The following is a 6,214-nucleotide window of genomic DNA, read 5'->3' as shown; positions in this document are numbered from 1 at the left end:
GGTCAATTGGACCTGCAACATAAGAGGGGGGTTAATAAATGTTGTTAATAAGTGCTTATTTTTTGTTTACTTGAAATGTATTGTATCCATATTTATTAATCAAGAGCATAGCTGTTATAATGTGTTGAGTTACTGCACTGTATGTTGGTCTAATAAACATTTATTAAGATTTAAATGATAAAAAGTCAGTTTTATCACATCTGGGTAAGTGTGCAGTGGGCCCTCTGCTAGTATCAACAAAAAATTGTGRCCCCTTCCATRATTTAAGTTGCTCATCCCTGATGTTGATTGATAACACTTTTCCTTTGCACTCTGGGATGTACTGTACCTCCCGGTACACCCCACTATCCATCTCATGTGATATCAGGGATCCCAGTGGGGTCATCTGGAACTGAGTCAACAGGTGGTTTTCAATGGAGGCTCTCAGCTGCCTTGGGGGTGGTTGTGGTGGTGGGGGGGGGGTCTATTTTCTCAAAGCTAAAGGATGTCTTTTTYCCCCCACCACATCCCACCCCTCAGGAATCCATGATCTGAGCACTGTCTCCTTTTTACTCTATCCTGTGGGCTTCCCTAAATGTCCAAAAAGCCTTTTAGGTTTAAAGTCACTCGATAGGAGGAGAGGAAGGAGGTGAGGAAGTAGGTGCAGGTCATTCTACTTCAGCGAGCAACTGGGAACATCTGCCACTCCAGTTTGACCCAATGAGAAGAAAGAAAAAAGAAAACAAAACTGGAGGCGTTGTTTCAGAATATGAGCACGTTCCAGCTCAGGGTATTGGAATGCTGAGATAATGTTGTGATAAGGAGCTGAATGAATGGTAGCTTGTAACTATTCTGCTGTTTCCGCCCACAGGCTACATCTGAACGTTTCAAGGACAGTCGTCATTAATGGGAAGGAGTGGAGAAAGGTTGGAAGGAAGAAGGTTGGAGAAGCTTTTACAGAGACTTGCTTAAATAATTAGCTTCAAAAATGGGGAGATTTTTTTTTACGTAATTAGGGATTTTTTTTTAAAACTTGAATGAAAGGGGGCAAAAGAGAAACAACTCTAATGATTTTATAACCACCATGAGAGGATGTGACTCAGAAATGTTAGCCTTTCGTTGAAGAAATGTTAGCCTCGGAAGTTGAGGCGAGCTTGTTTGGTCGGTGTAACTTAGTCTGCGAAAATTTTTAAAGAAAAATGCATGTGAATGCCACGGTGCACATTTTCCCAGCATAACTTTGTCTGAGAAAGAAGATTGGCTTTACTCACAATGCAGTTTTAACATTGTGTTGAATTACAAATGTCCTCCTTTATCAGTTAGACGGGATAATTAGTTGGTTTTTAGCTGTGGTTTGTAACTATAGAACATCCTGTTCTAAGAGAATTACAAGCTCTATTGTTTTTACTGTACATTTAAATTATCACATTTGTTATTAAAGCCTATACATTTTCCTAACATACATTACAACCACATATTTAATTCTGAATTTCTCTATTTATACACTAATGATCCTTTGAATCATAATTTATTTAAAGTCCTGTAAATGAATTRGTAGGATGCCCATTTTTTATTTTATTTTGTTTAGCAAATCCTATTAATTGGGCCATGATTTGTTGAATTTTGAGTCAAGGTTAACGCCTCATTGCTTTAGTCATTAAACCATATTTTGCAGTGCAGTATCCTCCTGGTGGGGGCGATGGGGGTGGGGAATCTGTCAAGTTTTCCACATAAATAACTGCACCATAGTTTTCAGAACACTTTCCAAAACATAATAATCACGGAGCTGCGTTCTAATGTTCAGTGTTTTTCAAAGGGGCTCAGAAAGCTGGAGGGAAGATAAGAGGGAAAAAAAGTTTTATAAATGTTTTAAATCTAACATAAAATCTGTTTTTATCGTTATTTTTAAAATGTCATTTACATAAATTGAAATGTTATTTAAGAGAGCTGGCTTGATTTTTTATTTTTTCTGTTCTTGTTGTCAAACGTTTGTTGAAAAGTTGTTTTTTTCAGAGGGAACATGTTACACTGGTTAAAACATGTTAGTTAAATTTTTTTATGATAAACAAACGTAATAATTACTGAAAAGTGAATAAAAGTGATTAAAAACATTCTAAAAGTTTATGTATGTTTGCGTATTTTCCATCCATCCATCCATTTTCTTCCGCCTATCCGGGGTCGGGTCGCGGGGGCAGCAGCTTCAGAAGGGAGGCCCAGACCTCCCTCTCCCCAGCCACTTCTTCCAGCTCCTCCGGGGGAACTCCAAGGCGTTCCCAGGCCAGCCGAGAGACATAGTCCCTCCAGCGTGTACTGGGTCTTCCTCGAGGCCTCCTCCCGGTGGGACGTGCCCAGAATACCTCACCAGGGAGGCGTCCAGGAGGCATCCTTACCAGATGCCCGAGCCACCTCAACTGGCTCCTCTCRACGTGGAGGAGCAGCGGCTCTACTCTGAGTCCCTCCCGGATGACCGAGCTTCTCACCCTATCTCTAAGGGAGAGTCCAGCCACCCTGCGGAGGAAACCCATTTCGGCCGCTTGTATCCGGGACCTCGTTCTTTCGGTCATGACCCAAAGCTCATGACCATAGATGAGGGTAGGAACGTAGATCGACTGGTAAATCGAGAGCTTCGCTTTCTGACTCAGCTCTCTCTTCACCACAACGGACCGGTACAGCGCCCGCTTTACAGCAGACGCTGCGCCAATCCGCCTGTCGATCTCCCGCTCCGTTCTTCCCCCATTCGTGAACAAGATCCCCAGATACTTAAACTCCTCCACTTGAGGCAGGACGACACCCCTGACCCGGAGAAGGCACTCTGCCCTTTTCCGGCTCAAGACCATGGCCTCGGATTTGGAGGCACTGAGCTTCATCCCGGCTGCTTCGCACTCGGCCGCGAACCGCTCCAGCGAGAGCTGCAGATCTCGTTCCGATGAAGCCAACAGGACCACATCATCCGCAAAAAGCAGAGATGCGATCCTAAGGCCACCAAAACGGATCCCCTCAACACCTCGGCTGTGCCTAGAAATTCTGTCCGTGAAAGTAATGAATAGAATCGGTGACAAATGGCAGCCTTGGCGGAGTCCAACTCTCACCGGAAACGAGCCCGACTTACTGCCGGCAATGCGGACCAGACTCTGACACCGGTCGTACAAGAACCTGACAGCCCATATCAAATGGCCTGGTACCCCATACTCCTGTTTGCGTATTTTGAAGAATTTTTTTTTACTAATTTGCAAGCGGGGTCCCCGGCCAGAAGTTAATGCTGTTTGGGKGGGTGGGGTGGGGTCATGGCATGGAAAAATGTGGGAACCCCTGTTCAAGCATGGATCTAAAATAAAACAGGAGCCATCAGACCAGACCATTCTTCCAGTGCTTCTTGGTCTGGTTCATGTGACCGGTCTGTTTCTACACAGGTAAAAACTAACTGTGTTCTGAATCCACCTTTAACTTTTTTACCTTTACTAATGTCTCACCTCAGCTGTCAGTGATTATACTGTTCTGTTTGATCAGTGTCTGATTTGAACTCTGTTCTGGTGGAGTAGCTGAATAATTTGAGTGTTTTTGGATTGTAATTCACCCTTGGGACCGGGGTCAGTGTACTCTGTTCTCCCACTGTTTTAATTTTAACTGTTGTTTCTAAGGGGAGGATCTCATTAGACCACCTAGTTTATAAAAACCTAGCTGCAAAAAAAAAAAAAAAACAGTTGATGATCAACAATAGAAGCAACTGTTGGCTGACCAAAAGCCTTGTAGCATAAGCAGCATTCAATGTGTTTCGTATTAAAGTTACTGACAAACCATATACAAGCCTGAAAAGAATAATAAAACAGAAGATTAGTCACCATCAGCTGCCTCTGAATGTTGCCCCTCAGCGCTGGCCYCTTCAGCCGATTGAAATACAAATGACCGCGGTGAAGCCAACCGCGCACGGGTGGTTCGCATTACAAGTCAACACGTAGCGCCACACATGCCCCGAAGCCCTTCACCTCAATACACACACACACACACCAGGACCACGTCAACCCAACGTCTGCTCATTACCACACACACACCCACACAAAAAAAACTGTATGCATACTTTATACAGCTTACAGATGTTTGCCTTGTATGTTGATTTGACAAAATCCAGCTTAGCATCAGTGATTAGCGCTGTGTGGTTGCAGGCTTCGAGCACTGAAAAGTCAAAGTGATCATTATCTTTTGTTAAACTGTGAAYGGTCCACATCGAACACGGCCCGCTGGTCATTTGCAATTCATCTGTTCAAACAGCCTGACGTACTTTGACCCTGCTTCTTAATTCCTCCCACAGCATCTCCCTTATCAGGAGGCAGTAAATCTCTGACAAGGCTACGTTCTCATGCCAGATCCCTGAACTAAGAGGGATGAAAAGGATCAGGTAATGGTGGTGGTTTTGTGGGRAGGGAGGGGGAAAATATATAATCAGACTAACAGATGAGATGATGTAGTTCCCCCCATGTGCTGGACTGGAACACACTTGTTGCTCGCTGTGTGTGTGTGGGTGTGTGTGTGTGTTCGAGGAAACAATGGCCCCCCTGTTTGCCCGTCTGCAGCAGCCGCAGTGGTCGCTTTACACCTGTGCATGGCAACTCTCCCCTATCCCCCTCCTCCCCCAACAAGAAACACACATYACCCCAATCAGCCCCCACGTTTCCCTCATTTCAATCCATTTCCTTTCAGTTCTCAGTTTACATCCTGCATTAGCTTTTAGTTTCTGCACTACAAAGAACGATACATTCTCCACAGCCGTATCGGTTCTGGATGATCCACATGTGGCCCCTCGAGTCTTATCGGCCGTATAAATATGGAAATGAGGCCATATCAGAGGCTGCTTTTTTTGTTTCTCTCTCTCTCTCTCTCTCTGTGCTCTTTCTGAGCAGCTTCTAATTTCACTGATCCTAAAATAACCCCGAAGGTAGAGTCGTGGAGACCTCCCATCGCTCTCCTGATCAGAGGATGAGGTGAGAGAATCAAAGGCAGCTGCTGAGTCTGTCAGACAACTTGTTGGGCTTTAAGGGGTTCAAAGCCCGGAGAGAGCCGAGGCATTCTTTGGCTTTATAGGGGTTTTCCACTAAAGCATTTCTGGGCTGGTGTTGAAATGAGTTTTTAACTGCTTCTAAAAATAAACAATGTAAATATTAAATAATACAAGCTGATTTTCCACATTAATCCACAGTGGGGGCATGTCGTTATGTTACTAAAACAGATGGCTCAGTTTTTATTTTCAAGCATCTTGTGAATCATTGTCACCACATTTGTAAAACTCAAGGCCCGCRGGCCAATTCTGGCCCTCGTTAATGTTTCGACCGGCCCCAAGGTCGATACTTTAAATGTGAACTAGTTTGATAGTTTCTCTTTTTGTCACTGTGTTTAGTGTGTTCTTCTCTTGACAGCTGGACCACTTTCAAGCCAAGGAAATTAAGTTTGAAATTTTCAGTAATCTGTGACTTTGATGTGGAAAAAGCAACAGAGAATCGACTTTAACTCTCTTTTTCTGTATTTTTTTTCTATTTTAAAACAAAATTATTGGGTTTTTATGAGGGTTTTCCTTTTTTAAACTGAGTTGCTGTATTGTGATTAAATCTTTAAGAAACAATAAATGAAAATGTTATTGATACAGAGCAAGTCATAACAAACGCAGACTAAATGTATCATTCTAAATGCAACCCCTTTTTTTATCTGTTAGGTCATAAATGTTCTAATAATATATGTTATAAATCAGATGTGCTCAAAGTTGGCCCATCAGCCGTTTGACTGAGCCCACTAGCAGTTGGCCTAATGACTACTGTATATAGTTTTTTTTTCTCATAGTGCTTCCTTTGTCTTTGAATTACACTAAGATTAAACACAAAATACGAGTAACTACAAAAGAMATCTAGACTAGGTTTGCACATTTTATAAAACCACAAACTCTCATTTTGTCAATTTATGAAATGTCGCATGAGCCTTTGTTACCCAAGCGTATGTCAAATTTTCTCCAAGTGCACAGGCTAAAAAAACAAAAAACAAAAAACAAAAAACAAAAAAAACAAAAAACAACCCAAACGAACACTGCACTGGCTGGTAGCTTGATCATAAACAATTTTAAAGGACTTTAAAAGTATATGCATTTCATGTATTACATTACTGCATTTGACCCGCAGCCCTCTGATAGATTTTCATTTAGGCCCTTTAAGGGGAAATGTTTGGACACCCCTGTTCTAAATGCTACATAAAATAT

The sequence above is a fragment of the Austrofundulus limnaeus genome, unplaced genomic scaffold (genome assembly GCF_001266775.1).
Source record: "Austrofundulus limnaeus strain Quisiro unplaced genomic scaffold, Austrofundulus_limnaeus-1.0 Scaffold68, whole genome shotgun sequence".
Lineage (NCBI taxonomy): Eukaryota > Metazoa > Chordata > Actinopteri > Cyprinodontiformes > Rivulidae > Austrofundulus > Austrofundulus limnaeus.
This window is presented reverse-complemented; position numbering follows the sequence as displayed.